Genomic DNA, 19,575 nt, shown 5'->3' with positions numbered 1-19,575 from the left:
CAATACACGCCTACAAAGTATGGCTCAGATTCTGGATAGGCTGAAGGCATAGAAATTCAAGTAAATTTTTTATGTATTGAGCTCTGGGGCATTAAATGCTTAACTATTCCATATGTAAGCATTCCACATCTAATCCATTACGTATATATGTACAGTCTTCCTAGGGGGACACTGATGCATTTCGTTTCTTTTATTTAATGCAATTTCTTTGTCGTTTTTCAAAAACTTTTTCTTTGGAATACGCAATTGAATGTTCAAATATTATGGGGGAACAATGCATTAAAAGGGCTGCATTTCCTATGCAGTTCACCTGATATGGACTCAAATTAAAGCTGACAGTCTGTACTTTAATTTCACATTCATTGTTTCATTTCAAATCCATGTTCTGGAGCAGTGGTTCTTAAACTTGGTCCCAAGGTACCCCTGTGAATTGCTGGTTTTTGTGTTACAGCCAATCTCTTGCTAAATTAAGGTTGTTGAACACATGTTTAAGATCTTTATTACTTTTTCCCTTAAACCTGTTAACTCAATGCAGGTTTGGCTAGTCATTATTTGCTTTGTCTTTGAATTCTTCATTATCTACCAAAAGGTTAGTCTTAGTGGCCAGGTCTACACTTTCACCAATTAGGACCCTACTGATTCATCTCAGTCTTTGTTTTGATCAAGTTTTGTTTTACTCACAATTAAAGTACATTATTTTCACAGTTTTTCTGAACATTTTATCAATGCTCTGCTAAACAAGGTACAGAAAAAGAAGGTTTAAATTTGATCTTACCTTTAACCTCTCTAAAGATTGTGCCAGATATGGGAAGGCTTGGAGCATGACAACACAGATATTACTCAGTACAGTGGAACTCATATCTGTCACATCGTATCGCTGCAGCAACTGTGTGACAGATCAATAAGAAGCCACAAATTTGCAAATGTTAGTTTTACAGTTTGACTCTTAATGAGGGGGGTGGGGGGGGGGGGGTAATCTCTTTCCCTACTAGCTGGATAGTACAAATGCATCATTATTGTGTATCTTTTAGAAGATATCAATATTTAGCATTAGATGATAAATATTGATACAGATAGTGAAGGCAATTACCACTGACTAGCAACACGGCGTGTTCAACAGTAGCTTAGTAACACTTGCTGTCTCTGGTTTGTCAGGAGGTAGAGCTGGTCATTTTGGGCTCTCATGCCACTGACTTTTATTTTGAAAAGGATGGCAGTACACATCACCTGGGGTTTAGTCATAAAGGTGTGGGGGAGAACCATAATGTTTTCTCTTGTGTTGCAGAGAGCAATCAAGTATCTGTGAAGAAGGCAGCAATAAATTTAAAAGTTCAGAGAACAAGACGGCTGTTAGTTATGATTATAGCATGCTAACTGTATTGACAGCTCCACGCAATAAAAGGTTGGCAAAATTGCAATTCTTTTAGAGCCCATTAGAGACGGCTTTCCTTCTAAGTCCATTTACTCACTGCACAGATACTTTGGAATCAGCTAAGCTACTGCATTCTGTACAAATACTGAAAAGGTACTTTGTAACTGCCTTCAGGTTTGCAATATTGGCAACCAACAAAAAAAGGGCATTAGCCTTTCTTCCATTATCAAACACACAAATATAATAATCACAGGCTTCCCATGATTCTCTACACTCTCGAGCAGGTGAAAACTTCCCAGCTTCCATTAAAACTTTCTGAATGGAAATTAGGGGTAACCCTCAACCCTCTCTACCAGTGTCTGGCTTTTCGGGTTACTCAATAATGGGTGTCGTTGTGAGTCGGAGGACTTGGCACCCCTGCAGATTTCAGGGCTCTTGTTTTGGGAGAATGGAGCAGCTCAATTCCCACAAGCGCATCACCATTTTAATTGGTCTCCTATTAAGTTACTGTGCAATTCAGACAGGCAGAACAGACACGCAGACATTCATTAAAAAAGTTAAGGAAAGACCGGGGAATGCATACTGAAATGTAATATAAGCCTTAAGGAAGAGTTTCTGTGTTGAAACAAATGTGAGGTTCTTTCATCTTGGCTAATTTTGCTGTTTTGTCTCGAATGAGCTGGATGGATGCCATTGAACTCAGCGACCCCAGGTTCACGGAGGGAACCTCAATCTTAGAGGTAAATCTAATGCAGGTAGGATTTTATTTCCTTGAATAAAATGCTGACAGAAAAATGTTTGCTGTAGCAAATAAAGCATAATGTACTGTGCGACTTCCACACCTGTCTTTGTAATTGACATCCACAACCCACCACCATCATTAAAAAAAAGACTACGCAAGGCTGTGGTTTCATTGTTTTGAAAACATGTTCATTCTTTTTTGTTTTATTTGTTGATATTTTTTTTCATGTGAAGTCGCTGGCCCTTTTGCAATGCAGAAAGAGGGAGGGGGAACCGAAATCTGCTGATGTGTTGCCGGTCCATCTATCTTCTATCATTAGCTTGCAGATGCATCGATTTGTCTTTGTCTTGACGTTTTCTTCTTTTTTATTTTCATTACCTCCATGCAACATCACTGAGCTGGCACTCACAGCACCCCCCTTGTAACTTTGCTCTCAGAAGCAGAAAAAAAAAATGGCACAGTGATATCCCGACGAAATCGTGTTTTTGTATAAACATCATTCCACGCCCCCCTGTCACCACCGCATCACTGCTGCAATGCAAAGGCAATCAATATCCCTGGCTGCTTCAGCATACCCCGACGCTGCTACAAATGCCCGACACTGGCCTGGGAGCGGATGGCTGTCGTTTTATGCTGTTTCTTTGTCTCTCTTTTCTCCATATGGCCTTCACAGCCTTCCTGTTGTTTTTAGTACTTTATATTTTTACCTGCTAGCCTGCTGGTGAGGCTATGAGTCGTGACCAAAAAATATGAGTCACTTTTTCAGTTATTTCAGTAGCCTTTTCTGGCTTTTTCCAGGTCGTTACTTTAAGGCATTGTTATGTCGTGACAACTATCCTTAAAGGACGTGACGTTACAAAAGCATTTGATACTTTTACAGTTGATTGTGTGTGATGACATAGCGAAGCATAACGAGAGAGGTAAGCAGAGAGAATCACACAAACAACTGCAGCTAATTTAACAGGTACGTTCTGCTTTCAAGCACAGCTAAACTTAGTTAACAAACCAGGTAAACATACTCAAAGACATAGCTATGCAGAGATACTGGAGTTAATAAAGCTAATTACATGGACATGCACAGCTAATAACACAGGTACGCACTGATAATTCCACAGGTATGCACATAATACCACATATATTCACAGGTAATGGTATGACCACCTAATGACATAGGTAAGCACACCCAATGGTGCAGAAATGCAGTGTTAAAAAAATGAACTGAACTCTAACTGGTTAGCAGTTACAGTAAACACAATTATATATGAAAAATGACGCAGGTAATCTCTGAATGTCAAGGTGGGCACAGTGAAGGACACAGATATTCACAGAAAATAACAAGGTGACTATTCACAGAGCAAGCATAACTGAAGACAGAGGTATTCACTGTTATTGACACCTTTATTTACAGGTAAAGACACAGGGAAACTCGCTTAAAGGTCCATCCATCCATTATTTATATCTGCTTATTCAAGATTCACCAGTCAATGGCAGGGCAAACACAAACACACCCCGTACACTCACACACTCATACTAAGGGGCAATTTAGGACGACCCAGAGAAAACCCAGGATTCAAACCAATGACCTTCCCACTGTGAGGCAACAGCGCTACCCCCTGCACCACCGTGCCACCCTGTCATAGGTCCCATAGCAGAAAAAATTAAAAAGCCTAAATAGGAGCTGAAGAGCAGGTGGAAGAGAGAAACATCGAGCCATTTTCCGTGGCTGATTCTGATCCATAGCCTCCTGTCTCAGGCACCGTGGATCATTGGACAGGTACCCGTTTTCCCGCTCAGGGTCCTCCGAACCTCAGGGCGGTACCGGGCGGCAGCGGTCTGAGCCGGACTCAGTTTTCCGCCCGACTGGACTGAGCTGCGTAGCCTCGCTATCATCTCCTCGGCGGAGGGAAAGCTATTTATAAACCTGACACGGGAATCCACGGAGCGGGACGTTATTCCAGCTGGATGCTTCTGAAACACTTCACCTCCTTCCATTTTTTTTACCTTTATCAAGGGTTCCGTACAGATGCCTGGATCCTGGAAGTCGTGCGCTCATAAATATTTACTGCATCTTCCTAGAACATTTTCTGCTCTTGAAGACTAGAGTACACGTTGTACAAGCACCATATATATTCCCTTGATTACTTAAGGGTTTCCCCTCCTGATTACACATTATCATTCATAGCTGTTCCCTAATACGGTTGCAGTAAATATATTACATGCTCAGAGGTGTGCCAATGAGCAGCCTTTTATGTAGGTATATTAAATTATAATACACTGGTATTTGTTTATAGTATTTATTAACAATCTGTAGCCTAGTTGAAGAAAACCATTTCTGGCTGTGTTACAACAGTGTCATGACAGTAAACTTCTGAAAATATATTGCTATTAAATATGATATATACAGTATGTATATGACACTTCAAAATTCATGGGCCAATTCCAGATATTACTATATTTTTAAAAATATGCTGCTGTCAAACATATCACATCATAATATTTTTACATCATTGTATCCACATATTTACAGTATTTTAGAGTTGTGTCCCAATTCTGTAAGGGTTGGTCAACACTTGTGAAATGGAGAAGCGGTGCTTGCTTCTGTGGTAGCAAAGAAAAGTAAAGATAGGAAGCAAATAACTGTACATGAATATGATCATGCCTCCATGAAAGTAAAAATGAAGAATGAGCATGCCTGCACATGACACATGAAGAAAATGAAGATATCTGCGCACGCCGAGCTCTTCTTATCGGTCGTCTGCGTGTAAACACACGCAGAGCGCGGCGATAATGAACACGCCGCGTCGCGCCGCGTCGCCGATCACACACCGGCGCTCCGTGGTCCGCTGGTTCCTGGGTTTCCGTCCGTCTGCTTATCTGGAGATGTATGACCGGAATTCACAATGAGCTTCCAATGCTTCATACGTGCACACACGGGCCTGATTTCAGTGACTTTTACAGCGGTGGCTGAATAAAGTGATTGGCTCTGGACTCCACATTTGTAGATTTGTAATCAACACAATGCAAGCATGTAAACAGATTAAAACACTTGATTCACTACTGTGTGCTCCAATACGTGCTTTAGGATTATGTGTTGATCTTCATTTGGTCATTTCCAGTGCAGTTTACATGCACAATAATTCCAAGTATTAATTAAACCTTCCAGAGTTAAAAATGTGGAAATTGTTTTCATTATTATTATGTTTTCAGTGAAATATTTGAATTTCAAAAGACAGGAAATTAAATTGATCAGCCCTAAAGCTAACATCAGCCTGCTGTCCATCAAGGAATATCAGCACAGAGCTTTGGCAACTGCTACAGCCCTGTATATGTCTAATGTAGCTCAAACAATACGCCAATGATCCAACGCATACCTCAGCCATGAAGTACTTACAGGAAAGAAAGATGAAGGTTCTGGAATTGCCATCACATCCCCAGGTTTGAATATTATTGTAAATAAGTTGGGGAGATTTTAAACAAATGTATTTTTTAGGGACAACAGAATCAATTTCACAAAAACTGCGTGCTTATTTTTGTGTGTGTGAGAATGCCAAGGACGACCACAGCAGTAAGTGTAAGTTTCAGCATGCTATCTCTCTCAGTGCAAATAACGTTCGGTGATAAACGTAATTCGCCTCCACGGCGTTGTGATTCAGGAGTTGGGCTATCAGAGGTGAACTTCTTTAATCCGCACGGTGGGACTCAGAGTGCGTGAAGGCGGAACGTCAGAGCTGACGGACGTGCGGTTGATGATAAACTGGTCACGTTAAAGTCTGCTAAAGTTTCTCTTCGCTTGGATTCCTGTGGGCTGTGTTTTGCAGGCCTTTGGATATTTGCTTGCTATAACTGCCACACACACAAGAACATACGCGCACACACACGCTCACACAATCACTCTCTCTCTCTCTCTCTCTCTTTCTCACACACACACACAATCACTCTCTCTGTCACACACACACACAAACGATAAAAATGGCATACAATACAAAATGAATCGAACATTGACTCATTTCATTTGGGTAAAGTTTTGTGTTCTTGGACTCAAATTCAGCCCTCGTTCCCCGTTTCCACATCTTGGAAAGAGAATGTTCTTTCATTCCGTCCACCTGCTCAACTGGGATTACTTTCTCTTTTTTACCAGCTGTCTCTGCCTTTAACTTCACATTACCTGAGTGATCTCCTCTATTTTCCTTTCCACACTTCCCAATAAACGCCTCTCATCTTCAGCAGAACCATCCCAACCCAACAGCAATTACAGGCGGAGATTTCTTACACTGTACACGACAAAACCCTGTCAGGAACCAGAGGAATAATGGCCTCATGGACCTCCATTCCAAAAAGCACCCTCTCTTTTAAAAAAATTCCTCACCATCAAAGAATAAACCATATACTGTCTCTGATGGGTGATACATGTAGAGCACTTTCAACCGATAGATCTTTGACACTCCTCTGGGATAGGTTATTAGCACACAAACAAAACAATTATACTGGCTGGAAATGGCAGTGTATCGATCCTGAGAAGAAAGATGTGACAAGGATTATTGACTACCGGTGGAAAGATCATATTTATTCAAAGAAAAACTAAAGACTCTAATAACATTTTTTTATCACAAAATAAATTTCATAGTAATGTGCTCAATCATTTTTAATAGAGTATCTGCATGTTTGCTGTGTTGCAAAGTCAAATTAGAATATATTTTAATTCGTTTTTTTTCTTTTTCTCGCTATAACCAGACGAAAAGGCCAACTGTCAGAGAAGTGACCGAGTGGTCAGCAGCAACACTGTTGCAGAGCTCATTGGCTGAAAATGGGAGAAGCTGTCCAGAGATCAATGATCCCTTCAGCAAAAGACAGATTTGGCCTGCTCGGGCTAGATGAAAGACACTTCTGAGAAAGGCCAGCATTAGGTCACACCAGGAGTTTTCCAGGAGCTAGATGCAGACGCTGAAACCTTCTGGAACATTCTGTGGTCTGATGAGAGTAGAGTTGAGCTCTGAGAGTGAAGTTGAGGCCTGAAAGAAAGTTTGGTGCAAACCAAACACAACCCATTATCCAGTCGTCTAGCATGGGGAAGGTAGCATCATGCTGCACGGTCTTCAACACTCACCTACACCTTGTCACCACACTCCAATCTACTACTGAGATGTTCATGTTCGAGTTATGAGTCTTTAAATGAAAAAGTGCTGAGCCTTGTTTTGCTATTGCAGGAAGATTTGAGATTGGCCTGATTTCCTTGGCAAAATAGTATTTTTATTATTCAAATATGAAATTTTGTGTCCCAGTAAAACGACACCAAAAAGGTACAAAAACAAACATCAGTCAAACTTACTGATCTCGAACTGGAAACTGCCGCAAGGACTGAAAATCCTATTGTGAATACCGCACAATTAAAATGTCCTTTAAAAAAAACAATGTATTCTTTTATGAAAATTGTACACACTGTACACACACCTTCATGGCATTGTCATAGCAATAATTTTAGTGCTGTGTCAACAGTAAGAAGAGTCAAGGTAATAAACTGACCTCAAAGCAAAGAAGCTACTGTATGCACAGTTCGTCAAACTTTCAAATCGTGCCGGAGGCTGAGGCATTTACACACACTCTCTCTCTCTCTCCCTCCCTCTCTCTCTCTGTTTCTCTCTCTCTCTCTCTGTCTCCCTCTATCTCAATCTCTCTCGTGCTCTCTCTCTCTCCTTGTCCCCCTCTCTCTCTCTCTCTCTCACCTTGTCTCCCTCTTTCTCTCTCAGTCTCTCTCTCCTTGTCTCCCTCTCTCTCTCTCTCTCTCTCTCTCTCGGTCCCCACACCTGCACGGCAGCCCGCGGGTGTCCCCGCACCTCGGCATCAGTGCGACAGTATGGAAATGAAGGTGACAGCAGCTGATGGTCACCGATTCAATTACTCCCACAGTCGGTCCCCGTGTGAATCTGTGCGGTCTGCAGTAATGAACCTGCCCGGACCAGCCTTCCTCACCTGTCACTGAGTCATATTTCAGCAGCTCTGCGCTTCCTGCCTGATCACCGCCTCTCTGGGGGAGGACACAGAGACACTGAGAGACAGGCAACGCCGCGGAAAAAAAGGTGGGGGGAGGGAGAGGAAGAGGTAAAGACGGACACAGCGCGAGAGAAGGAGGGAGAGTAAAAGAGACAGAGACCTTGAGAGAGGAGGAAGAGGGGGAGAGAGGTAAAGACGGATGTGCTGTGAGAAAAGAAGAGAAGAGGTAGAGAGGGTGATGCGAATGGACACCATAAGAAAGGAGGAATGAGAGACAGAATAAGAGAGTGGGAATGAAAGAAGGAATGTTAATGCGAATAGGTCCCCATCCCTTACACCCAGTACGGCTGAATTCTCTCAATCCATGCTGTCTGACATTGGAGCTCTCATTTTCACACAAACTCTCTCTTTTCCTCTTCCTCTCTCTCTCCCTCTTCCTTATCTTCAAACATGTTGCCTGTTTTGTCATGCAGGTCTTAGAATGCTGATGGCGTAGGAGGAGCTGGGCTGTTCTTTTCTTCGTTCTGTATTTTATCCCACCGTGAGATTCTGACAAGGATGTATTTTTAGCTGGATTGCTTCTGTTGTCCACACACACATTTTCTTTCATTAACAGATCAATGCGCTCCACCAAGAATCGATATGCAGGGGCTGCTACTGCTGACGTATCAGAGCTTTTCATATATAATGTACGATGACGCCTGTTAACCTTTTGAGCAAGAGCACAGCATTTTTGGAATACACCCTACCATTATGTCTTGGATGCGGATATTAATGACGGGCATAAATTCTGAACAACTTTCAGCTCAGTGGAAATATTTGCTTTGCAATAAAACATCTCTAACATCACAAAGTGAAACCGAGTATAAATGAATGCACATTACCGAGTGCAAATATGACTTTTAGATGATTTAGTCTTGTTAGGAGGTTCAGGTCTCCCCACAATTCAATTTCGTTCCCTTTTCCAAATGTGATTTATTTCTGTAGTTTAAAAAAAAAAAACTCAGTTTATGACTAACCGCGCAATCTTTTAACTTGTGGCCTTGTGACAGTCATAATCAGCAACAACAAAAGAAATGTGCATTTAAAAATGTTTATGGGAGCAGTCGAGATTTACTGTAAGCATGGAGGCCGTGCTTTACTGAGGCAGAATTACCACTGCAGTAAGACAGTGCCAAAAGAGGGCTTTTTATTTATATCGGACCATAATCTGCTTAATCACAGCAAAGAACTGAATTTTAGCTGGGTGTGTTTAGAGAGCACAGTAATAATCCAACTCTCAAGCAGCCTTTTCCTGCATGAGAGAGAGAGACAGAACGTGGTGGTAATGTTTGGTTTTGCAGCAGCCCTCTACCAAAATGCATATATCATGTTAGGAATTATGTGCTGTGGTCAGCACTGTGGAGGCATGACATTATTTATTGCCCTGCTTTATTCATTGCAAAAACGCCACAGTAATGGAGCCCCCTCATTTTGCACTTCAAGAGAGAAAGAAGGCAACAGCGGTTACCTGGTTACCCTGTGAACATGTATTAGTGGAAAAAAACATGTCTGATTCAAGAACCAATACATTTACAGTAATATCTACCATTTTTACAGTTCAGAAATATATTTATAATGCTAAAATACAGTAACATCATCACTTGGTTGTGTTAAAATTCTCATTTTATTTGTTTTATTTTGTCTTGTCCATGAGTGTCACTGCTCCCTTCAAATCCAATGGAAAATCATTATGTTGCTCTGACACTCACTCATTCCACTCTCTGGGAAGCCAGTATGCTTTTCTCTCCTTCTTCAAGTTGCAGGTACAAAGTGTTCCCACTTCTCTGTCCCTCCTTGAGTGACGAGAACCCATTGCATATTACTAACTCGCAATTATACTGAAATCAGGATCGTTTGTTCCGCAGACTTGGTGCTCAACACCCAGCCCACGATCTCAAATCTCCTTTTTCATTTCTTTACATTGTACCTGAAACCTTCTGCCCCCCCGGCTCCTAGCAACCGTCCCCTGCAAATGGCAGGGCATTTTAACATTCGCTTTAAGTGCCAGAGAGGAGTCTCGGACCGTTGAGATTTGTGAATATTTACCGGCAGGCGAAGTGCAGACGCTCATTCGAGACCGTAATGAGCGTGGTGGAGATGAATAAATTCTAATTCTATCTTAATTTCCTCCTCTTTTTTTTTGGTGGAGCGCTCAGCCGAGCGAGGGCCTCTTGACTGGCTCTTTGCTGAAGAGGCCTCCCCGCCTCCTAATAGACTCTCTCTAATATCTCCGCCTCATCAGCGCTGAGACGGAACGTTGTTTACAGCTGAGATCCAGCTCTCAGGGGTCTGACACCCTCCTCACACAGCTGAAGCCAGTGAGGGTACTGGAGGCGGTCCCCCATACTCTGATGATTACATTACAGGCATTCAGCAGACACTGTTATCCAGAGCAACTTACTTAACTTCTTACATACAGTGGCATTACATTGCACCCATTTATATATATATGGATATATACTGAAGCAATGCAGGTTTAGTACCTTGCTCAAGGGTACAACAGCAGTGTCCTACCTGGGAATTGAACCTATGACCTTTAGGTTACAAGACCAGTTCCTTACCCACTATACTCCACCGCCGCCCAACCTGAAAAATCTGCCTTTGGAGTCATGACCCAGAGTGCTCCCCCCAGACGTAGTCACAGGGGAGGTTTTTGGGTTTGAAACCCCCCCTCCCCTCTCCATTCTTGGAGTTATGTGTAAAAGATGCAGATGTTGATCACAAAAGCTTTTGAAATCTGAGTTTTCCTTGCTTCAGAGGATGAGCAGGACACATACTATTTCTGACAGAGGAGGGCCCATTGCCCCCTGGGATCTTTCACCATTCCCTCTGAAATTACTGTAGCCACCCCAAACCCCATTACCTGCACATTACCCCTTCAGACAGACTGAACTCCAACCCCCATGAAGACACCCCCTTCATCTAGTCTACCCATGGACCTCAATCACACAGTCAGGTGAAGCATTGGAAAACACTAGAGAGCTTACACTGTGTACACACAGACCTTTCCCAGCAGCAGTAGAATTTGCTTCCATGCTTCCTAGAGTGTAGAGGATTTACATCTGATCTTTACCGGAGGTCTATAGTGAGAAATAGTCATAGCAAACTCTGAGCAAATGAGGAGCTTTAGGGCTCAACCCAACACAACAATTGTGCATGCCAACCCAGCTCAATTCCAAAGAGTCATCAGACTGAGAGGAGAAAATCCATTGCAAAAAATCTAATTATTTTCTCCCATTCCTTGATTGAACCAAGAAAGCAAAAAAAAAAAAAAAACCCACACATACGCAATGTGCCCTGGAGCAAAGCACTTTGAAAAGTATCCTATTCTATCCATTTTCCTCTTGACTTTCTAGAAAACAAGAATGTTAGATTCAATGACATAGGTCAGTGGCTCTGCCAACCTGCTTCATCCCATGAAAGCAAAAGCACCCAAATTCAGCAGTACAGCCTTGCGAACACAACATAAGGCTTGCTCTGCAGCAACTCAATGAAGTTGAAACTCTTTGAACTTTTAATTTGTTAGTATTAGTTACTATATGATAGCATACTGTAGACATATGGTGAAACTAAAATGTATAAACACACACTTTAAGAAAAGTCAATCATGTGCACTTTAACCACATGTGAATTGTTTGATTACAAATCTCTAATTGCGGAGTACAGAGCCAAATCAAGAGAAAATATGTTTTTGTCCCAAACATTATGGAGCTCACTGTACAGTATATACATATAAGGTAGCAAATAATGAATGACAACACATTAAATTTAATCAGATGATCAATCAATTTAATCAAGTCTTTCTTCGAGTCAATTTTAAGCCTCAGTTTCAACAGATGTCTATTTTTTTCTATTATGTTTTTCTTTATTTGTTCATAAAAACCTTCTCTGTGTGTTGTTTTCTCGGATTTTCATTATTTTATGACATGTCTGCCATATCTTCTTTTTTTTCCAAGCTATCACTCCAGATCCTCTTTATTTGGAAAAGAAAATTCAGCCTCTTTCATGAAATTCTCGGAGGGATTCGAATTCAATCGGGGGCTGGCGTGTTTTTCCCGCCGCTGTCTGAGGCGCCTAAGTCTCGGGGCTTTGTGACACGCGACGCGCCGGCGGGAGACGGCGGAGCCTCACCTTGACTTTTAAGGAGCCGGTTAGCGGAGAGCGTCACCCCCTGGCCTCGGCGGCGGGGGAGAAGAAGGGACGTGGCGGGAGAGAGGGATGAATGCGGAGATTAATATGGAGAGGGCTGGCGGGAGAGAAGGAAGGGGACACATATGCTGGAGGGGCAGGGCTGGAATGAAGAGGCGAGGACAGACAGACGAGATCAAAGGAGCAACAGCTGGCGGTGTCGCTCCGACGGGGACAGACAGATGGCGCGACATCAATTAAGCGATATTCACGTTAGACCGCAATAACCTAGCGCATGCACTTTTCCTTTTTTTTTTCTTTTTACTCGTTAGGGTCTCGGAATTCTCCCACACCTGGCTTAATAACTCTCCACCACCACATGACCGACTAAGGGATCTTTCCAGCTGATTTTTGGAGTGTTTTAATAAGATGCGAGGCAGAGCAAGTCATTATCATTAATGAGGGAGCATGGACCAAATGTAAAACTGAAACAGAATGCCAATTTCGGCAGCCAGCTAAAACGCTAAATTATCTCAAGAGAAGTTATTAACATTTTGTGCCCTATGGAGCATTAAGGATTTTCAAGATTACCAAAAATGAATAGTAAAGTGAATCCTATTTACTTAATGAAATGTAAAAATTAGAGCTATCCGATATGTAAGACATCTGTAATGGAGTAAAATCAAGATTTCTCAGAAAAAGCCAAGAAAAATCTCACCACAAAACTACCCAAGGCCTCACTCCATACAATCCAGCTTCATGTACAGTAGCCTACAGAGCCTACATGAACATAACCACATGTAACAGCAAATTCTACCTATGTCGCAATTTTTGCAGATAGTTATGAAATGTGGCAATGAGAAAAGTCACTGGTAAACACATCCAGCAGAGACACCTTACCGTAAACCATCTAACTCCAAGCTGAACCACTCTTGAGGTAAAGCATTGGGTAAAATGATATCTAGAAGCCCTCTCCCTCATCATCACTTAAAATATCAAAAATGAAGTATACTTCCGCCTGCTCCCAAACCAGTGCTTTAACTCAGCAGGAGCTGTCCTGAATTTGTAATGAACCAGTTCCAGCGCTTTTCAGTTAGTCCTGTTGCTCCTTATAAATAGGAGCAAGGTAGGATTCATGGAATCAGTCATAAACTATAATTTGCGACATCCCTAATTGAAGACTTTGCTTCTCACACACTATAATTCCCAGATCACAAAGCGGTGAACGCAACCAGCTACTTTTAGATTTCGAACAAACAACCATGGTTATTTTATTCAATTTGCCAGTTGTTTATTTATTGTGCCCGGAATGCAGTCTTAAGAGGAGGGTGGGAAACTGAACAAAATGAAATTCTGGGCCTGAGATTATTAACCCCAGATTATTAATCCTTCCCCAGACCCACAGTGCTGAACAGAAGGGGGGCAGAAACAGGGATTGGACATCTTGTCTTCTACAAAACACATTTAAACTGTCAAAATGAAAATGACAGGTAAATTGTCAGTACAATGGACGAGTTTAAAATAGTGAATTTGCTAGTTTGACATGCGTTCCAGCAATGGTAAGTGACATTCTCCAAGAAACCTTTGAAGCAAACATAATTTAGTTTAATTAGTAAAGTGACAGTGTCTACTATTGTGAGAAGCATTGATAATATGAGAAACTATGGTAAATATTGATATATTGCATGTGGTATTATAATCATTTTATACAATTGCATATTTTTGTGCACACTTTTTCCAGAAGTACAAATTAAAGGTTATCTTTTCAATCAGTGAGCCCAGCACTATTTTCCCCAATTCAATTACCTTCCCAAACACTCTCTAAACACTGCACAGCTTACTGTGTATCGACTGCAAGAGCCTGACGATGCAGATTCTGAGAGAGAATTTAACCAAACAAGCAGTGACATTATTTTTGGGGGGGAATTTATCCTCGATCCGGCAGAGACTCTGGACGTGCGCACTTTCTAATTCTTTCTCAAATTTAACATCATCCATTTAACTAACACAACAATGACAGAAACCCCATATAATGGCATAAAACACATCTACTCACGTAGTGGTATTGGAGGATACTACACCACGTTTTTGTAACATACTCAGTTAAAAACAATTAAAAAGGAAGAGACAGCACATTATCTGGCACATACATAAAGCCCGTGTCATATTTTCATGAAAACTAAAATATTATAGTTTTTCCGGTGATAATACTTGTAAATCCATTCTTATTTTCACCATAACCTGAAGAAGCATAACCATAAATAGAAAGAGCAAAAGGGAGAGAAAGAGGGAGAGAGAGAGAGAAGACAGAAACTATACACAGAAGAAAGAGATATAGACACAGAGAGACCTTTTGTGAGACATATACAGTGTTAGCATTCAGTGTTAAATCAATTCTGATAGAGAAGATTTAACTCTGACAGAGTGTTCCTATTCCTATTGATCTCATATAGACTCTATCAGAGCAGAAATAACACTGAACATTTCACGGTGCAGGTGTTATTCAAGAAAGAGTGATCCGGAGAGGAACGTCCCTGGCATTTGTAAACATCTGACTCATTCCCACATGCCAGGGGTTCATTTCTTTACGCGGTTCTCCTCAGCAGCCAAGGACGGCTCTGCGCAAATGCCCTCCAGCAAGACTCTACGCCGAGAGGGTAGCACAGCCAACAGGGAGCGCCATCCTAATCCTTTGTACTGAGGAGAACTGCGGTGGAATTTAGTGAATCAATATCGCGCTAATTTATGCTGGACGGGGATCAAACAGAAATCTGTGCCAAGTTTGGTAATTAAGTAGGAGGGAAGCTGGTATAAAAGCAAGCTTTGTGTGTGATGCATGCAGTCATTCATATTCATACAAAAAACGTGCACACACAAGATACATTTCCATGTGCCACCATCATCCACCCCCCCACATTCACATACACAACAAGCATGGCATCTGTGAAGGCATAATGCATCTCTGGGAACATCTAGTCGACACACAACTCGCTGTATATTATTCTTTTTATGCCAGCTGAGAGAATTCAGGGAAACAGGCTTGTTTGTGGAAACGCCTGTTCAGACTCGAGCACCTCACTGAACAGGACGAGCAGCTGAAATCGCTGATAGCTGAGGTCCTTTTAACGTACTGGTGGGAATAAATCTAGAAACGCGACTGTGCCAGATCGTGTTGTGATTTCAGTTTGAGAGGAGAGCTCGGGCATTGGAAACAGCTCTCTCTCTCTCTCTCTCTCCCTTCCCTGGAGCAGACACTCTGCTAGAGCAGGCCGGAGGTCTGCAGGGCTGGTCCAGGGGAGCCTGCTGGTGCTTGTTTTCACTTAGTAATTCGGCAGCCAGTTCCCACTAAAGAAACCTGGCGAGAGGAGCTAACTGTTTTATCAGCCGCTTTAATTGATCGACTGAGTGCTGAGTAACAATGGAAACGGGCGTGATGCGCTCCTCGGCAGGACGAGAGCTGCAGACCGCTGGAATACTCAATCACAACCGTTCCGCCTCGCAACCGAACGGTCCAATGGCACATTAGCCTCCAAAAGTGTAAAAAAGGGGGGGGCATTTCAGCTCTGCAACTGAAGGCTGGATGAGGTCAGCATCATCATAACAAAAACAATTGCTGACTTTTTTTTGACCCGCGAACTGACATCAAAAAATCAGATCCAGTTTTTTTTTAATGATGAAGGCCTACGGTTTCAAATGAAAACATCCATAATATCAGAAAATATCCGCTTTAATAAAAACGAGTGCACCAGCTTTCAGGCGCACAGAAACAGCCAAATGGAACCATAGCATGTGGAAAATAACACGGAAAAGGAATCACAGAGTTGGAGTACTGGTTTTAGTCATTTTTTTCACCAGTGTTTTTTAAAATGGCAGCATTTGTGTGTTTGTGTGCACGTGTCATCCAGCAGGTGGATTTATTAAGGTTGTGGTTATGAAGCTGATGATGAACTGGAGAGTTTTTGAACATATGTCATCTGCAAGCTGACCAGTGCAACAAGTTATTTTTATGCTAAAGGGAAACTGACAGCGATGGGGAAATGTAATTTGCTAAGATTGGCTATGTGTCCTAGATGGTTATGACATGTTAAGTGCATTTAAGCAATTGGGGCATCTGAACACATTTCAGACAAAAAAAAGCGATTGCCTTCCAGCCATGTGCAGAGAATCGGCTGCTGATGAAACAATGACATCATCAGGATTGCAGTTTTCAAATTGCACAATTTTCTGGTTCATAATGAAATACTTAATTTCCATGTCTACAAAAAAAACACACACACAAAGAAAAACAATATATACATGAATTTTAAAACTAGTGATCCATGGAACAACAGTTTAAATATAGGTGCTAAATACACAACATCTTAAAATTGATTATTTTTGCTGATACCAATGTCCTTTTGTAAATTCAGCATTTTTTATAACATTTCTGTAATGTCGCTGAATGATGAAAAAAAACAGGAAAGAAGAAAACATAAAACATAAATCAAACATAAACATATTGCCGTTGTCAGACTACCCGTGTTCGCCTGCATTCTATAGGTAAACTGGGAGCTGTAAAAACAATGTTTGTTTCCGAACAGGCAATCAGTGTTTTGCATGTTATATAAGTTATAGAACCAACATCATTAAAATCTTAACTTCTTTAAATCTTAATCTTAAATCATAATTTATCTGCTTATTCTCTCATGTCATTCAATATTCTGCCAATTCTGCAGTCGTAAACTGCCACATTGAACAAGTACAGCTTTAAATTACAACGTGAGAGAGGCTTCGCTTTATAGAGTGATTTCAATTAAGCCATCCTCTTACCCAGATCCCTTTTCACTCCTTTCCATGTAATAACCATGTGCGTGAAATGCCAAATATGTATCTATATGTAAATCCAACTCCATGTGGAATCCGTAAAAATAACGGCACCTGCTGACAGCTTGTCTTTGTGGAACACTATCGCCAGAAACCCAATCAGGGGATGCCTACTCCGGGACCCTATGGGATATGGTGTGTGTGTGTGTGTGTGTATGTGTGTGTGTGTGTGTGTATGTGTGCGTGTGCGCATGAGTGTGGAGTGTGTATGTGTATGTGTGTGTGTGTGCGCATGAGTGTGGGAGTGTGCATGAGCATGCATGTGTTGTGTGTGTGTGTGTGTGTGTGTGGGAGGGTATATGGGTGTGTGTGCGTGTGCGTGTGTGTGTGAATGTTGGTGTTGGGGGTAGGTGCCCTTTCTCCATTCGGGTCTTCATTCTTGAACACATGGACTGTGCAGTGTGCTGGGGTGTGCTGGTGGGGTCAGGGAGGAATGCTGTTATTACAGAGCAGGTCACAGGGGAAATCACAGCCCTGCTGTGGAGAGGGGGAGAGGGGCTGCTGGCCTGTTAACACCTCCAATCAGAGTCAAACACTGGTGCAACACCCAGACGGCCATCCAACCCCCAGAAAGCCAAGAGGAGAACCTAACCCGCTCATGTATGACGAGGAAGGAGTGTGTGCGGGATGAGGAGTTTCAGGGGTGCCAAAAGCACCATCTTCCTCTGCATATTTTCAGAAAGGTAATGGGTCCATAGCTCTGAGATTACCCTGACTGTATGTGTATGATTAAGAGGGACTTTGGCAATATTTATTCGCAAAAGAGAGCCAAAAATATTATTCTGCCACTCTGGGCAGGTGGGATCCGCCTATCACAAGACATCAGTTATTGAATATGAATACAGTGGGTGATGGTATTTAAGGGTGTCTTAAGGGTGTGTGTAATCAGTGCCTGCAGCCTGGCATTACAGAAATGGGCTCACTCTTAAATGGCTGGGTCTCTGGGCTCAGCCCACGACCTTGATAGGCTACAGAAAGTTCTGGGTTCAAAGCATTCAATTTATCAATCAGAACCACTGAATACACAGTCAAATCACGTCACCAGGTTTCTTGAGTCTGAGTTGGCTGTTTGGAGGCAACTACAGAAATCAACATGCTCTGCAGGCTTCCTGGACTGCTCTGCAATCAGAAGATTGTTCAAGGACTGTAAGCTGTTGAATTTATTATAATAGCTAAAAATATGGTAATGTGGAGGAAAAGCAAAAGAACAATCGACTTGTTCAGTGACTCGTGCCATACATTTTGCATATGTGCACAATTCTAAAAATTTGGAAATGATGATATTATACACATCAATCTTTAATGTAAATGTGTGTGTGTGTGTGTGTGCTCACACCATGTGAATGGGTGCGTGTGAAATTATGCACAGATCAATTCTTAATTAAAAAATGTGCGTGTGTGAGTGCGTATGCGTGCCTGTGTGTGCACACACGTGTGTGTGTGTATGTATGTTGTGTGTACGTGTGTTCTGTGTGCGTGTGTGTTCTCACCATGTGATTGGGGTAGGGGGTGCATGAGATTATGTACAGATCTATTTTTAATTTAAATTATACATTGAAGTAGAAATTTAATTGAAAATGTGTGTGTGTCTGTGTGTGTGGGTATGTGTGTGTGTGTGTTTGTGTGTGTTTGTGAGTATGTGTATGTTCACACCATGTGTATAGGTGGGTGTATGTTTTCTGAACACTGAGCTGTATAATCAATTTCCCTTCAGGGACAATAAGGATTGAACTGAAGTGAACTGAACTGAAGTGAAGTAAAGTGAATTAACTGGGAGCCCTGAGCAGTCTCGGTGGGTCTCAGCAGTGACCTAGTACTGTAGTTTGGTAATGTTCAGGGTAAATTTGGCTTATTAGAACCACCCTGAGAGCCTGAGTTATTCTGGGAATTTAAATAACAGCCTTGAATTTAGAAAAGACATAGATCCACTAATCATATATTACAAGCTCGCAGTAATACCAGTGCTGTTTTAGTCAAACCATTCCAAGCCTCAACAAGTGAACAATCTGTGCATTTGCACATGGTGATTTCTGCATATGCATGTGCAAGTTATAATCCAAGTTATAATTCAATTTGAGCCATAATTTCTTTAAGCAGTACATGCATTTCTCAGGAATAAAATTAAAGCCTTTCCAGTCTTGTCTGTGTCCAGTTCTTTAGATATATGTATCTTGCTTACTATCATTTACACTTTTGCAATATCTCAAACCATGAAGTTCTGTCCTTGAAGAACACAATATTATTCATGTAGAACTTTTTATGTTGACCAAAAAAACAAAGCATTGAAAGACTCAAATGTGTGGATACAATGCCCAACGGAACCATTTTAACCTGGAATTTGTATTTGGAGTCTGTTGCACTTGTTTCTCAACTGGAGGACCAAATAAGAATCAATGTCAGTATGAGGCCATGAGGCTGAAAAATCAGAATAATTTGATCA

The sequence above is a fragment of the Anguilla rostrata genome, chromosome 5 (genome assembly GCF_018555375.3).
Source record: "Anguilla rostrata isolate EN2019 chromosome 5, ASM1855537v3, whole genome shotgun sequence".
Classification (NCBI taxonomy): Eukaryota; Metazoa; Chordata; class Actinopteri; order Anguilliformes; family Anguillidae; genus Anguilla; species Anguilla rostrata.
The sequence above is the reverse complement of the archived record's forward strand: the minus strand, read 5'-3'. Positions refer to the sequence as shown.